Source organism: Apium graveolens, chromosome 1, assembly GCF_009905375.1.
Source record: "Apium graveolens cultivar Ventura chromosome 1, ASM990537v1, whole genome shotgun sequence".
In the NCBI taxonomy this organism is placed as follows: domain Eukaryota; kingdom Viridiplantae; phylum Streptophyta; class Magnoliopsida; order Apiales; family Apiaceae; genus Apium; species Apium graveolens.
Window position 1 is genome coordinate 182,334,985 of NC_133647.1, and position 17,028 is coordinate 182,352,012.

A 17,028-nucleotide genomic window follows, 5' to 3' on the forward strand; every position below is an offset into this window, starting at 1 on the left:
TTATTTTTATCCGTTGAGTTTGAGCAAAGTATAAAAGCCTATTTCATTCTAATCATTTTCTTTTATCATTCTCAAATTCAACTGTCTTATTTCATTCTCTCTCAAGCAAAAATCCTCTTTCTCTTCAAGCTTTTCTTCCCTAACAATGGCACCCGTAGTGAAGATCATGTCACAGACTGGGTTCATCTATGAGAAGAACAACTTCACTGCCTTGGTCAATAAGGGGATTCATCAATCTGAAGACTACCATAAGATGATGGACTTTGTGAAGAACTGCAAGTTAAGTTTTGCTATGCTGGAATCACCCACAATTTATTGTGAAGTTGTTGAGGAGATGTGGACAACAGCAATCTACAACTCTACTGACAAAACCATCACTCTGACCATCAAAGGTAATGTTTTCTGTATCAATAGTGATGTCATAAAAGCATGTTTCAAGATTCCTGATGACAATGTTACTGCACCACACACTGACACTGATATTGTCAATATGCTAAATTCCATTCATTATGCACTTCCTACTGCAAAATTAAGTGAAATTAGAAGACTAGGTCTTAGGAAGGAATGGAGTTACCTGTGTGATGTAGTAACTAAGGTCTTTTCTGGAAAAATCAGTAATTTTGATTCTGTCAACATTTCCATGCTTAACATGCTATACATGCTAGTTACAGACAAATATTACAACTTAAGTGATCTGATTGTGTATGAGTTAAGTTACAAACTAGGTGACTTAGCCAAAAGAGGAAAGAATATTTACTATGCTAGATTTTTGATGCTTTTGGCTAACCATCTTTGTGAAGAGATTGTACTTGAGAACCCAACCAACAAATTAGCATGTTGGGTTCAAGAGAGAAGAATCATTGCAGATTTGAACAGGGCCAACCATCACAAGGATGTGCCAATGTTCTATTTTCCTGTAATGCTGGCACCTCAGGTAAGTGAGGTAAGTTCATCTACACTCTCAACTATTCCAATCCCTTCTATTTCTTTGACTTCAGGCACAGCTATGGCAACTGTGACAATGACCAAACAGTTGCCTACCAAAGCTGCCAAAACAACTGCAATTCTTAAATCCAAATCAAAGAAAACCCCCTCTGGTATCTCTCAAAAGGTACCAGTTGAAAAGTCTACCAAACACAAAGAGGGGAGTGTGAAGGAGGGTAAGATAGGTGAGGGAAGGGGTGAACATCAAAGAAACCCCAAGGATAAGGTTGGAGAGATAAGTGAATCCCAGCCTAGCCACACTGCAGTTTCCCAACAAACTGCAGTGCTTAAAAAGGACAAAAGCTCACTTCTAGCTGCATCCTCCCAAAAGGATGTGGCTATTGAACAAAGCTCTCATCCAAGAGCACAGGCCAAGAGGGTTAGGGACACAAGCCTACACCAAACTTACATTAGAAAGAAGAAATCCAAAACAACTGGGGATGCACAGGACACACACTTAGTGCAAACTGGTGCTAAATACACATTCCCTGCACCTTCTCAAACTCAGATTGATGTGGCTCCAATAAATGTGGAGTCATAGCCAAAATCTCTCTTGATAGAAGCCACTGAAACACAATACTCAGCAACCAACTCACTGGAAGTGGACATGATAAACACTTCAATTCCTGATTCCCCTTCTTTAACTCTGTTGGGGAAGCCAAAATCTAGTGCAAGTGAGCATCATCTTTTAGATGATCTGTTGGCTCACTTGCCAATTCTTTCTGATTCTATTGTGACATCTGTGCCTCAAATAACCTCAATCAACACAGAGTCAACAATAGTTTCTCTTCCCACCCCATTTATTTCTACTCTCTCGATGGATATTGCTCATCCGTCGAGTAGTGATTGTATCCCGACGGATAAGCTTAACAGCAGTTATCTGTCAGATAGCTTTACCACTCACCCGACGGATATCATTTATCCGTCGAGTGTCTCTGCACAACTTCAAACTTCAATAATTTCAAGTGCAGAAGATTTGGTGGTAATACAATCACTCTTAGGACTGAGAGAGGAGAGTGTATTGAGTGAGAGGCTGGGTTGCTCCCAGGCAAAAGGAGAGGAAAAGAGTGAATCTCAGCAATCCATTCATTCAGGATTGGCAAAAGTGAGTGAGAGGAGTCCCACCTTAGTAGGTGAAGGTGAGGGTGTGAGGGTGGGGAGCCAGGGTGAGACCCTGATGCAACAAAAGAGAGAACATGAGAGAAAAGCAGGTACTGGAGCAATAAGGATGGAGCCAGCCATTGCTAGTGAGTCAATGATTGTGGATGATGCTGAAAAGGAAAGACAATTTCAGCAACATTACAAAGCTGTAATTGATAACATTTCCTTGGATGCTGACACTTTTACTCACCCTGTTTCAGCCTATCAACTGTTGGCTGCTCAGGGCAATGTGGAGGCAGAGCAGACTTTACACTTATTGCACACCACAGAATCTCTTCAAAGAGATAAAGCTGCTGTCAACAGGATGCCTCCTCAAGCTGGAGAGCCATCTGAAGAATTTGGAGTAAACTCTGATGATGATGACTCTAGTTCTTTGAATAGAAGCATGAACTTAGGGGGAGCTGAAGGCCAAAGTTCTGCTTTAAGTTTACCTGAATGGGCATGGGCAAACGACTTTACACCAGGACAATTTGAGGTGTCTTTGGTAAGACAAGTAACAGCTATTCAACAAGCCCTTCAGGAAGTTTCAGATGCAGGTACCAAGGCTATTCTTAAAGCTCATCTAGACTCCTTGCACTTAATGAAGATCCAACACTCCACACAGAATATCAGTATGGATGAATTGAAAAAGGAGATAGCTGACTTAAAGACATACAACTCTGAGAAACTGGATTCACTAATGCCATATGGTATCATGCATGATTTATTACAAAGGTTGAGAAGAGAATCAGATTCTGAAAAGAAGATAGCCAAGTTGGAGACCAGAGTTCAAGTTATTGAGAATTCAGTGGCCCTACTTCTTCAAAATCAACAGACTCAGACAAATCTTCTCATGCAACTGGCTAAAGCACAAGGCCTAACTCCTTCACTTGATGATAACAAAAAGGGGGAGAGAGAATCAAGTAAGGGGAGAAAGGACCAACTAAGGGGGAGAACATTGTAGTTCAAATCAGCAAAGTAATTGTACCTTCAATTACTATCTCCAAGCCACCAGTTACAGATGGTATAGATCTTATAAATGCAGCAGCAGCAAATTTGAAAGATGCTGATAAAGAAGAGTTGACTCTGATCAACTAGAAAAAGATTGATGAGGAAATACAGAAAAAGTTTCAATTAGTCAAGGAACCAGATCAGTCAGCCATCCATCACTCTCATGTCAAGCTAATCAATGTGAATGAGATGAGCATGAACTATCTGGAGAAAGGACAATCTTCCTGCATCAAGACTGCAAAGGCTGAGATGATTCTTAAACCAAGGGCAAACTATCCAAAGTCATCTTTGAAGAACCCTATGGATACTGTGTATGAGACACCCAAGCCTGATGAAAAGAAGCTTCTGTCAAGATCTATTCTTCTCTACAAAGATCCAGCTGATTCAGCCTCAAGAGAGAGAATTGCAAAGATATTCAGAAATGGGAAGGAAATTTGTGTGGTAGCTGGACATCCACAATTTGCTCAAGCAAAGGAAGAAGAAAAAGCCAGATTGAAGCAGGAAAAGAGGCAAGCTGCTCTAGATGCAAAGAAGTCTAAACAAAAGAAAGAACAGTTTGCTATCTTGACCAAGCTACAGGCTGTGAACTCTTCTCAACAAATTCCCTCTCAACCAACTCAAGCTACTGGATCAAAGAAGAAGACTGAAGAACAGAAGAAATCTCCAAGAAAGAAAGAATTGGCTAAAAGAACAAAAAGAAAATTGGATATTGTTAACAAGGAATTGGAAGATCAATTTCCAATGGAAACCACTAAAGCTGAAACTCAAGCATCAAAGCTCTCTGTGGTATTTGAAGACATAAGGGTGGTAGACCCCTACAGGAACATACATGGAGAGCCTATTGTGCCAAAGGATGAGCCAATAGAGTGGGATAAATGACCAATTCCTGACTTCAACTTGCCAATTCTCACCAAGCCAAGAAGGACAAAATCAAGGGCAGTCAAGTAAGTGAAGCTGTCACCTCTCAAATCCAAGGCAGTAGTCAAAGCTCAACCCAAGATCAACAAGGGAGACTACTTGTACTTGTGTGACATCAAGGAATTTTCAGACCTAAACCTTTATCTGGAGGAGCTGGATGAGGTAAGGGCAATTGATGCATACAGAAACCTACCTGAAAGGTTGGTATTCAAGTACAAAGGAGGAAGGGAGATTCAGTGGCCTCTTCACAGGATACTTCAAGAAAGCCAAGCTGTGTTGATCAAGGTCTATTCATCCTTCAAGAAAAACTTTGGGTTTAATGTAACTGCAAGAAGATTAGTATTGAAGAAGATTGAAGAGCTAAGGAGTGTTAGAGCCAAAGACGCACTACCCAAAACACTCATCATCCCATACACAGGGAGAAAAGTGCATCTAAGGCCCTACTGGCTGATGGAATTCATGGATGACAAGGGTGTGAGAAGATTCTTCAGACTAGAAGACCAATTGAGTATCTCTAGCAATGTGACTCTTTTGGAAATGCAAGAAATGTTAGATCTCTCAGAATCTGATGAATTAGAATTCCACAGACAGCTCCAGAATCAAATTGAAGAAAACAACAGAAAGCTTGGAAGAAGATCCAGACCTTCAAGAAACTAGAAAAATCTGCTCAGGCTAGAGGAGCATCTTGAATTGACTGTGAGCCAAACCTTGTATACCTTGTTTAAATTGAAGCACTTTCAGTTTTATCTACTTATCTTTAAAGATATATGTTTAGGATGTTTTGTTATCATCAAGTGTCTCTTAATTTATGGCTACAATTCCAATAGACATAAATTGGGGGAGATTGTTGTGAATATGTTATGCACTTGATGATTACCTAAACAAAACATCTAAGTAGATTTTACTTAGTGAAATAATGTAGCACTCGACGGATAAGAATTATAGTCCCGACGGATAACTCAGTTTGAGTACCGACGGATGAGTAATTTATTATCCATCGAGTGAGTAGCTTATATAATGATAAGTTTGTAGCACAGTGTTGTATGCACCTTTGTATAGAATCTGTAGTAGCATATAAGTCATGTTGACTTTAACTAGATATGCAGAATAGGTTGATTAACTATACATAAGCAATATCTTGTAATTCTGTATAAGTGAAATGAAGTCAAGTGCCAAAATAGCTATCAACGGATGCTTAACAAAGCTTCGACGGATGATCAAATGACTTTCAACGGATGTTCAAAATAGCAGTCGACGGATGATCAAGTAAGTCATCGACGGATGATCTGAAAGTCGACGAATGATAATATCAAGATTCAAACATCAGTTGAACAGTGAAAGCTGACACACAACCGTTGATATTGGATACAAACACTGTGGAAGCCTATTAACTGGGTAATAGAGGACGAAAAGCAGCAAAGTTCAAGACTGTTAGATTTTATATTTATTCAGTTCTTTTTGACTTTGTAATCTTGGTAATATATATAAACCAAGAGAGTAGCAAATAAAAGAACTAAGAGAAAACTAAGTTAGCTTAGAAACAAACACAGAGAAATCTTTGTAAGCACTATATTTAGCATTTCCTGTGTTCTTAGTTGTTCTATCTTGTAAAAGCAGCTGTGAGCATTTCTGCACACAGAGTTCTCTCGATATATTAATATATATCTCTGGTGGAATTGTTTGAATCCACCAGAAAGTTTTTAAAGACTCTTGTTTTTAATTACTCTTGTTTTGATTCATTAAAGTTTATATTCCGCATTGTGCTAATCAAAACAGATATATTTATAATTGAGTTGAACACTTTTATTTCAAGAAAAAGATAAAGAATTCCATTCAACCCCCCTTCTGTAATTCTTGCTATATTGTTAAGGGACTAACACGGCTGATGAGTGGTAAAAGGACACACACCTTTGTCAGATAATTCGCCAATACGAGCTAACATATCCGCCTTGAAAATAATCGGAGTACCTCGAATGTCGGAGAACACTAAATCTTCTTGCAACAAACGAAAATTCGCATAAAACTCACAGGCTAGTTCTAGATAAATGACATCTGATGGAAACAACAGAGATTCACAACCTTGAACCTTAAATAAAACGGCCACACCAACACGATCTAGAAGCCCAATATCACAGAGATGTTCCTTGAGAATTGGCTTAGCAAAAACTTTGGATGGGCCAGGGGTTGCATGCACCGGTGAGGATTCATGTGATGCATGACTCGAAACTTCGGATTATGCTTTTGAAAGACGATGACATTTAGAACTTGAAGTATGAACAGTCGATGGCCTGGGAGTAGCCGATCGAGAATGAGTATTATGTGTATTTTGGCGAGCCATTGGATGAGAAGAAAATAAAAATGAAATAGGGTTAAAAAGAATTGGGATTGAAAGAGATGTAGAGATTGGAGAAGATGAAAAAAGAAAGGAATAGAGATAATGGATATATTTAAAGAAAAGAAAAATAAGTGGAACATAAGTTGAAGAGATAGTACATAAGAACTAAACTAATGCACGAGAAATGAGGAGTTCTAGTAAAGATAGGTCAGATCAAGAGATATACACAATCTCTTCGCATACCACGCGGTAAAACACACAAAAAGAAAATAAACAAAAACACGCAACCAGAAAATATTCCCGAACAAAAAGAAAAGAAAGAAAATAATAAATTAGATAAAAATAAGTAACAAACGAACGATAATACACGTAATTAATACAAAAAAAATTACAAGGAACACATACCTAATTCAAGACGCATTATACAAAAATGATCTTCAGCCAACAGTTTAGTAAATATGTCTACACGCTGTTTCTTGGTAGATATATAAATATGCTCAATATTACCCTTGGAAACATTATCTCGTAGAAAATGCCGACGAACATCAGTATGTTTAGTACGAGAATGCATGACAGGATTTTTAGAAATATTTTGTTTGCCAAAGATTTTTAGAAATATTAATTGCAGAGGTATTATCATAATAAATAGGAATATTTGAGTAAGAAATACCAAAATCCTGCAATGTTTGTTGCATCCACAATATCTGAGCACAGCAACTACCAGCTGCTACATATTCTCCTTCTGCAGTAGAAAGAGCTACGGATATTTGCTTTTTACTATGCCATGGAACCAAACAATCACCTAAAAATTCACAAGCACCACTTGTGCTTTTAATATCAACATGTTACCCTGCATAGTCAGCATCTGAAAAATCGATTAAATCAAAGGAAGAGGAGCTTCAATAAAATAATCCCAAATCACGCGAACCTTTTAAATATTTAAAAATATGTTTAATGACATTCAAATGAGATTCTTTAGGTTTAGACTGAAAATGAGCACACAAGCATACACCATACATAATATCTGGACGAGTGGTAGTTATAAACAAAAATGATCTGATCATACCTCGAAATTTAGTGACATCTACAGGTGTACCTTGTTCATCTTTAGTGAGCTTAACTGAAGTGCTCATAGGTGTAGCCTTTGGAGTAACATGTTCAAGAGCAAATATTTTGAGTAGATTATTAATGTATTTGCCCTGGTGAATAAAAATTCCTGCAGTGGACTGATTAATTTGCAATCCCAGAAAGTACTGTAGTTCACGTATTAAACTCATATCAAATTCCTTATGCATGCAGTTAGAAAACCATTTACATAAATATTCATTAGTAGATCCAAACAAAATATCATCTACATAAACTTGTAATAAAAGAAAATGATCAAATTTATGAAAAATAAAGAGAGTAGGATCCAGTGTACCACGAGTGAAACCATTGTTTACAAGAAACTGACTGAGACACTCGTACCAACATCGAGGGGACTGTCTCAATCCATAAATAGATTTCTTGAGCCTGTAACATAGTTATGATACTTTTCATGAATAAAACCTGGATGATGCTTGACGTATACTTCTTCCTTGAGATAGCCATTTAGGAAAGCGCTCTTGACATCCATTTAATAAATCTTGAACTTCTTGTGAGCTGCAAAAGCCATTAGAATGTGAATTGCTTCTAAACGAGCTACTGGAGCATAAGTCTCGTCATAATCGATCCTTCTTGTTGATTATATCCTTGTGCGACCAATCGAGCTTTGTTGCGAATAATGTTGCCATCTTCATCCTTTTTAGTCTTGAAAACCCAACGAGTACCAATGACTTTCGCATCTTTAGTAGGTGGGATGAGTTCCCAAACATCATAACGTTCGAACTGATTCAGTTCTTCCTGCATTGCAACAGACCAATGTTCATCTGCAACAGCTTCTTGAGCATTCCTGGGTTCGAAATCAACAACAAAGGCATAGAAAACACATAAATTGTGAAGCCTGCTTTGAGTTGAGATTCCTTGATCTAAATCTGTAAGGAGATTATCTAAAGGACGATTCTTCACAGTTCTGGAAGACTTTGGAAGATGAATATTACTCATTTTTTCTTCATTAAAATTATTTTCCTGGAAATGAATATGAGATGTCTCATCCAAAAGAGACTATCTCATTTTTGCTTGTGAAGATTTATCCGATGGAGAAGCAGTGAATTCACTTGAGAGATATCAGGAGTCTTTGGGGAACCAGAAGAATAATCTGAATCTTGAGGGGAATCAGGTGAATCACCAGAAGATCGAGACGAACTTGGAGAATCTTTACTGCTTGACTTGTTTGAAGGAGAGTGACTCTTTTGAGAAGGAGGCTGTCTCATTTGAGAATAAAATGGTTGATCAGCAGTATCTTCTTCAATTTGAGAAATATTACTAGTAGATTCATTGAAGGAAATATTGATAGATTCTTCTACTTTGTGCTTGATAGAATTATAAACATGATAAGCCTTTCTTGTAGTAGAATACCCCAAGAAATTTCTTCCGTGGATCTTGGATCGAACTTGCCTCGTTATTTTGAGTATCTAAAATAAAACACTTTGAACCGAATACTCAAAAATAACTGATGTTAGGAGTCTTTTTCTTAAGTATTAATAAGGAGTTTTGAGTAATATATGACGAATAAGTACTCTATTTAGAACATAACAAGAAGTATGTACTACTTCAGCCCAAAATTTACGAGGAAGCTTACTCTCATAAAGTAGAGTTCTAGTTGTTTTCTATAGCGTTCTGTTCTTAAACTCAACAACTCTGTTCTTTTGAGGAGTACGAGGAGCTGAGAATTCATGAGTAATCCCTCTTGATTTGCAAAATGTTATGAAGTCTTTTTCGAATTCACCTCCATGATCGCTATAAATAGTTTTAAGCTTAAAAGAATACTTAGTCTCAAGTTTATTAATGAGATCTTTAAACTTAACAAAAGCTTCATCCTCGGTACGTAAAAATAATATCCAAGTTAAATGCCAATAATCATCAACTATAATAAAAGCATAGTTTTTACCTCCAAGACTTACATATCGTTCGGGACCAAAAAGTTCAAGATGGAGTAATTACAAAGGATCAGTAGTTGATACTCAATTCTTAGTAATAAAAGATGTTTTCACCTATTTACCAAGATGACATGATAAGCAAGGTTCCACCTTCTTGTATTTAAGCTTTGGAAGACCTCGAACAAGACCACGAGATGATATCTTTCGAAGCAAGTCCACGTGTACATGTCCAAGACATCTATGCCATAGATTCTGTTGTTCTTGAATAGAAGAAAGACATATTTCTTCATATTGTTCATCAAAATCTAAGACAAAGATATTTTCTTTTTGTTTGGCAACTAATACAAACTCGTTAGCTTTAGTACTAATATGACAAACATCTTTATCAAAATTAACCTTATGACCAGCATTAGTAAGTTGACTTACACTAATCAGATTATATTTTAAACCATCAACTAAATGAACATTAGAAATAAAAAACCTATCATTTGGTGCCTTTACCAATGATACGAACGGTATTCGAGTCACCAAGTGTAACTAGACCTCCCTCTTTAGCTACGAGTGAGAGAAATTTGGATTTATCACAGGTCATATGGCGAGAGCATCCACTATTGATTATCCCGTTATTACAGGGAACATGGACTTTCAAGCATACCTGCAAAGTTTGCTTCATCTCTTAGGTACTCACTTAACCTTGGGTCCTTGTTGGTTAGTATCACAAATTTATATAAATGTCTATCTAATTTCTTAATCCATATATGAACAATGTTAACAAATGAATGAGAAGATTTATATCTAGAAGTTGATCTATAAGATGAGTTAGAACAGTGTCCCTTGATACCATATAATCTTGATTCAGAAGTAATGTGACTAGGTTTGCCACAATTTCGACATTTCTCATATGGCATCCTGTACTTCATTGGAGTCCTCTTATAACCGCTTTGAAATAATCTTTTCTTAATAGATTCGCATCTTAATCCTCCTTTATCAAGAGAAGATTTTTGTTCTGCAAGTAAGGCATTCAAAGTTCCTTCACCATGAAAACACTTAGCTAAATCATTTTCTAGCTATGCAATTTTCTGCTTTAGTTTAGGAACCAAAGTGTCAGGAGCACTGTCCCTTTTGACAATATTTTGATCAACATGGGCTGATTCTTTCTTCAAAGCTTCAAAAAAGACATCTTTCATCTCTATCTCATTTTTGAGATACTCATTTTCTTCCATAATCTTAGATATCTTTTCAATTAAAGATCGATTTTCAGAACAAATGCTTCATCTTTCATAGGATTATCCATTTTACTAAGAACTTCAGTAAATGCTTATTTTAAATAAGCACTTTTTTATTTTAGCTTTCTATTCTGAGCCTGCAAGGTTAGTATAGTTGGAGATACATTTGAGTTTATATTATATTTAATATTTTGTACCTCATCATTGTCACAAGAGCTATCCTCGAGTCCAGCAAAACAAAGTTGAGCCATTTCATCATATGAATCGATCTCAACATCAAAATCATCATCACTCCAGGAAAGTAATGCTTTCTTCTTGTTCTTGAGCTTGTAGCAGTCCTTTTTGAAATGCCCATTTTCCCCATATTCGAAGCATGTGTCCTTGCTCGAATTTAGCCTTATTATCTTTTCTAGGATTAGATTTAAAATCCTTCTTTGGAAACTGAGATTTCATTGGCCGTTTTGATACATTCCTTTTGACAAGAAATTTGTTAAACTTTGTGGTCAAGAGTGTAATTTCCTCGTCAGAATCATTAGGCGATTCATCTGCATCTGCATTAAGTGCAAGAGACTTTTTCCGAGGAACATCATCTTTTTCATCATATCTGCGAAGCTGATTCTCGAATGCTTCCAATTCACTATAGAGTATAAGAGTGTCCATAGTAGAAAGAAGAGTCGAATCCTGCAGTATGGTGACCTTAGGAGCAAATTTCTTTGGCATAGCCCTGAGAATTTTCCGATTAATTTCGGATTGTGGAATAGTCCTTTCCATAAGTGATATAGAATTCATCAAGGTTAAGAACCTTCCTTGAGCATCTCTGACACTTTTATCTCTTTCCAACCTGAAACTTTCATAATCACTCATTAGCATACTAAGTTTGACTTCACGTACCTTGGATGTACCTTTATGGCCGACTTTGATAGTATCCCAGATTTGTTTAGCCGTGGTATAAGCTTATACTTTACGCAACTCAGTAGCCACCATTCCATTCAGAGGTAAACTCATAGCTTTAGCATTAGAATTCATAGCACTGAGTTCTTCAGGAGAGAGTTCCTTGAGAGACTTGGCCTTGCCATCTTTCATTGGGACTGTAAAACCATTTTCTACAGCATCCCATTCAAAAGCATCATAATGGAGGAAGATTTTTATGCGGAATTTCCAGTCGTTGTAATTTTCAGCACCGTGGGGGCATGGTGGATAATTATTCGAATACCTGTCTGATTAAGCCATGGATCGCTAGCAAAATAAACACTAAATAGAGAATTAAATGTACCTGCTCTGATACCAAATGAAATTCAAAGGCACAATCTATATATACAATATTCTAACTGAGAAGACAAATGGGACAATCTCTGTTGTAAATGGGACACACCCTTACGAATGAGACAGAAAATGAGGCAATCTCAATTAACTCTGCAGAATATAAGTTACTGAAATGTAAATACAGTAAAAGAACTTACAATATTTTCCTTGATTACAAAAGATAGCTCTGAAAGAAACCTTTCCCTATCACACTTTCTATGTAGCACACCTGCTATATCCTAGTCCACTAGCTACCTTGGCTATTCTTCTGAAATCAAGCTCTTGCCACAACCCGACACAAGTTGATATGAATACACGTTACAAAGAATAAATATGTGAATTACAACTCAATTTATAATCTTGCTCGACTGAATATTCAATAGAAGAATGGAGAACAAGAGTGATATTTCAGATGAAGAATAAGGCGTGTAAGCATTAGTTTCAAATCTGAATGTACGAGTTGTATTTAGAGGCACAAGTTCTAACATGTTTGATTTTCAAACAGCAGATAAGATAGATAAGGTTGAAACTGTTTTATTTAAAAATAATTTGAATAAGTCATTAAAGAGTAATATGTTAGTTTATTTCAAAGAGATAAACCAAGAAAAAGATAAGTGTTGAATAGTTCAAATAAGGTTTATCATGTAGGGTTTGTTTGAGATAAGATGGAAGTAGTTTATCCAGTCAAACAAGATATGCATAAACCCTAACAAAATGTCTGCATCAAAATTGCATTCTCGGAAATTATGTTGTTGTGTTTTTGGTTGAAAGTCTGAAATAATATCATCATAAACCTGTAAGTTAACACTTAGATGCTGAAATCATATAACAAGAAAATGCGAAAAGCAACACTTGGAAAACAAAAGAAAACACAATAAGCAAAGCAATACTAACTGTTTTAGGCTGAAATATTGACCATTTCTGCCCAGGCTAGTATTTAGTATTTGTAATAATGATGTTCATATGAAGGCTTTTAATTTTTCTAAACTGTACAACATCATCTTACTGAATTTTTCTTGAGAGACATAAGCTATGATTTAAACATTTTTACAAAAACTTTTAATCACCATGAAGCTTGACAGTCAATGATTACGAACAATGAGCACAAAAGAAACTTGCCTAACATAAGTAAGTGATAATGTACCTCGATTGCGTTTTTTTATAACCAGAAAAACAGAAAAACTGTACTGATAACTGATAACTGAAAATGGTACTTTCTATAATTTTACCAAACATTCCCTCTAACTCAAACTATACTCCGGTTCACAAACATCATTCTTTTCTCTTCAATCTGTTTTAAGTAAATCAACTTCACTGTCTCAACTCAAACAAATTCTAGCCCATACACTTCGTACAACGAATCCAAATTTCCCAGACACCTTCTTTCTCAACACCCGAATGTTTTATTTCTCTTTTTACATGATCTTGACTACACCTTTCACCTTTTTTTGCAGTTTCAGGATCCCAATTATTTTATTTGGAAAACCCTTATTCGTGCTTGCGCGAATGGTGAGGGCAAGAAATACTAGGTGTTTAATGTCCCGGTCCTCTAAGGCTAAAACTTCATAAAGATCCACGTTAGGAAATGCATTAGCAGTTTCACAGTATGTTAAAAATTCAAAAAACTTGCTCAAATGTTTGAGCGGATACCATTAGTAATACAATTTGTTGGCTAGGGGGCAATACGGCCCACCAAGCGAAGGCCCATTAAACAACCATACAACTGGGCCGAAGGCCCAACATGCCCATCAACCGAAGACCCATAGAGAGCCACAAGCTGAGGCCCACCTTTCCTTCAATTATTGGGATCAGACAATCATAACGCCCTCTTTCTCCTCCTCTCCATTAATGAGGTGTAACGAATGAACATTCATGGAAAATTCGGGTACAAAACCCCTTGAAAAGTAAGAAATAGACAATTACACACTCATTATCTTAAACACTCTCTACTTTTCTTGTATTCCATTAACCCACTTTACATCCAGATTCTCATTCTCACACCGGATGTGAATCGGGGGGACAATCCCTCACATTCTCTTCCCTTTTAGGTGGCAGCTGAAGGCAGTTCTTGAGCGGGCCGAAGCCTATTCATTCATCCCGAAGAATATCTGGGCATAATATTTGGCGCCGTCTATAGGAATACAAGAATCACTAACGAGGTATCGAGAAAATGACAAACATAATCTCTGAGCAAACACCACCACCTGGTTTCCCTCCTCACGACGAAGGACAGATGTCCACCCTGGTGGATGCCGATGGAGTCACCAAGCTGTCTTCCAAAGAAGAAGCCTTGCTCCTAAAGATCCGTGCAGAGAAGTTAATTGTGGAGAAGGGCAAGGTAAAAGATGATTAAGCTAAGAAAGAAGTAGAGGCCCGAGCGAAGCGAAGAGAGGCCGATGCATTACGACTGAAAGCCTTGCAACTCCAGAGAGAAGAAATTGAACTACAAGAGAAAGCACTGCAGGCTGATAAACTGGAGAGAACCACCAAGCATAGGAAAGTCCGTAGAGGGTATGATGAAGAAGATGAGTATACCTCTGATTCGCATTCCATAAGAAAGCGAATAAAGCAACACTTTTCATCTGATTCAAATGAAGAACCTGATGGGCCCCGAATTAGGCTCACTCGCCTGGAAAATGCTATCTTTGGCGATAGACGGGTCGATCGAGAACCAATTGTGACACAAGAAATTGAACAGTACCGACCCCCCAAGGCGAGGAAAGGCAGTTCCCAAAGATGAATGAGTTTAATGGGAAGGGTGACCCGGAGGACCATTGTGAAAAATACGAGTTGCTGATGATTGGGATGGGGCAAAATGACATCATGCTCTGCAAGATGTTCAAGACCTATCTGAAAGGATCGGCCTCGATGTGGTACAAGTCCCTCAAGCCCAGGTCCGTCGGGTCTTATGAGCAATTGAAGAGAAAGTTTCTGAAGTATTACTCCCACTTATGCCGAAAGGCGAAGGACACTGAAGCCCTGGTCCACTGTCGACAGAGGGTGAGCGAAGAGCTACGAGATTATTTGGCTCGGTTCAAGGAAGAATCTGGAATGGTCACGAATCTAGACAAAGTCAAGGCAATGGGCTTCCTTACGGCGGGGCTGGACCCTTACAAAGGTAAAAAGCTTAGCTCCTCTCTTTACGATTTTCCCCCAAATCCCAAAATAATATATATGTGAGGGGCGAGAACATTCACCGAAAGATGGAAAGTATTAGGGGATACAAAGACTCCCGAAGGGATGACCGATTGAAGCGAGCGAAAAGATATGAAAGCTCAAGATCGGGGAATGACCGAAGAGATACTAGAAAAGAAGGAAGAAATGAAACTGATCGTGGGCTGAAGGATGCCGAGATAGAGATTCGGTTGTATTCACCCCCTGAATGCGCTAATCTCAAAGATCCTCTATGAGATCAAGGGCAAATGTTGAGTGGCATTTATGACACTTTATTACGCTCCGTAAAGATTTGAATTGGTGTATTTTTACTCAAGTTATTGGTATTTTAATGTGTTTTCTAGTGTTTTTGCATTTTCAGGCATTCTCCAGGTAATCAGGTGAATTAGCATTGTTTTGGTGCTAATTTAGTGTTAGGAAGGTGTTGGAATAAAAGCTTGTGGAAGACCAGCTCAAATCAGCAAGAAAAAAAGAGAAGAAGTCAAAATTTTAATTAGGAGGTCAGCGCGCCCGCGCTGTGATAGCGGGCGGCCACGCCCAAAGTCCAGAAGCCCAACGCCAGGTCGAGAAAAGCAATTCTATTTTTATTCTGATTTTGATCCAGAAGACTTCTACTCTGTATGGGGCTGCTATATATACATAATTAAAGCTCATTTTTCAAAGAGAGACGTAACAGAGCTGAAGGAGAAGACAACAAGAGACCTATAGCACAATTCAACAAAGGCGAAGATGATCTAGTTTATTCTTATGAATCTTTGTTTTAAGTTGTAATCTTGGATGCTCGTTTCTTGTTTTGTTGAACCTAATACTCTGGATTTCTTACTTTGTTTATTAATCATTTATAAAGACTACATTTCTTATACCATGTTTTCATTGGAACCCACATTGATGATGAGTCCGATCATGGGCTAATCGTTATCGTGGGGTTCTAGCGGATTTATTTATGGATTTCTTTAGTTGATTTGTTTCAATGCCTTAGTGTGTGGTGATTGTATGATAACCTAGTAATTATTGTGCTTATTCGTCTTATGAGCATCGCGAACTTATAAGATAGCGTGTTAATTCTTAATGAAACAAAAGTGAATTTTAGGGTTTGAAACTTGCCATGCTAGCATAGGTTCATGTATTTGTTATGCATGATTCGTAGGTAATTTTAACCATCTTACTTGCCCTATATAATCACGATAGATAACTTGTGCATTAAACCATTATGTTGTCAAATTCTATAGATATATAGGGTCTCAATATAATTAGTGTCTATTCAGCTTCTATCTCTTTTGTGGATGTCTGGTAGTATGGTATTCGTGCAATGAAAGTTGGCGTTTATCAGTTTCGTGTTATCTGATTATTGTCATCACCATTACATGCTAAGTTTAAGAACGGAAAGACTATTGAATGAAGTATTTAATAAAGTTAGAATCCCATGTTTGTTATATATATTAATTCAACCATTCTTATTTTTCGTAGTTATAATTGTTAGCTTAAGTTTAGTTAAAACCAATCTCAATTTGTTAATCGTCTTAGCATTGGATAATAATCATACCATTGTTGCATAGATACATCGACTGAAATTACAAACCGAATTCTCTGTGGGATCGAACTAGAAGATATTCTATATTACTTGCGAACGCGTATACTTGTGTGTATTTTAGCGCCTGTTTAGCGACTAACAAGTTTTTGGCGCCGCTGCCGGGGAAATCGGTGTTAATTTTTATTTTATGTGTTTGTTATTAGTGGTTGTTAGTGTTCATTGACTCGGACATTGTTACTTATATGTTTCCTTATCTTATTTCAGGTACTCTCGCAAGCGTGTATGCATACGTGTTCTCGGACTCATAAGAGAAATTTGGATCAAGCCGAGGAAGAAGCTATAGTGGTTCGAAGGGAAATTTTTGAGGACGAAGAAAAGTAGAAGAAGAAA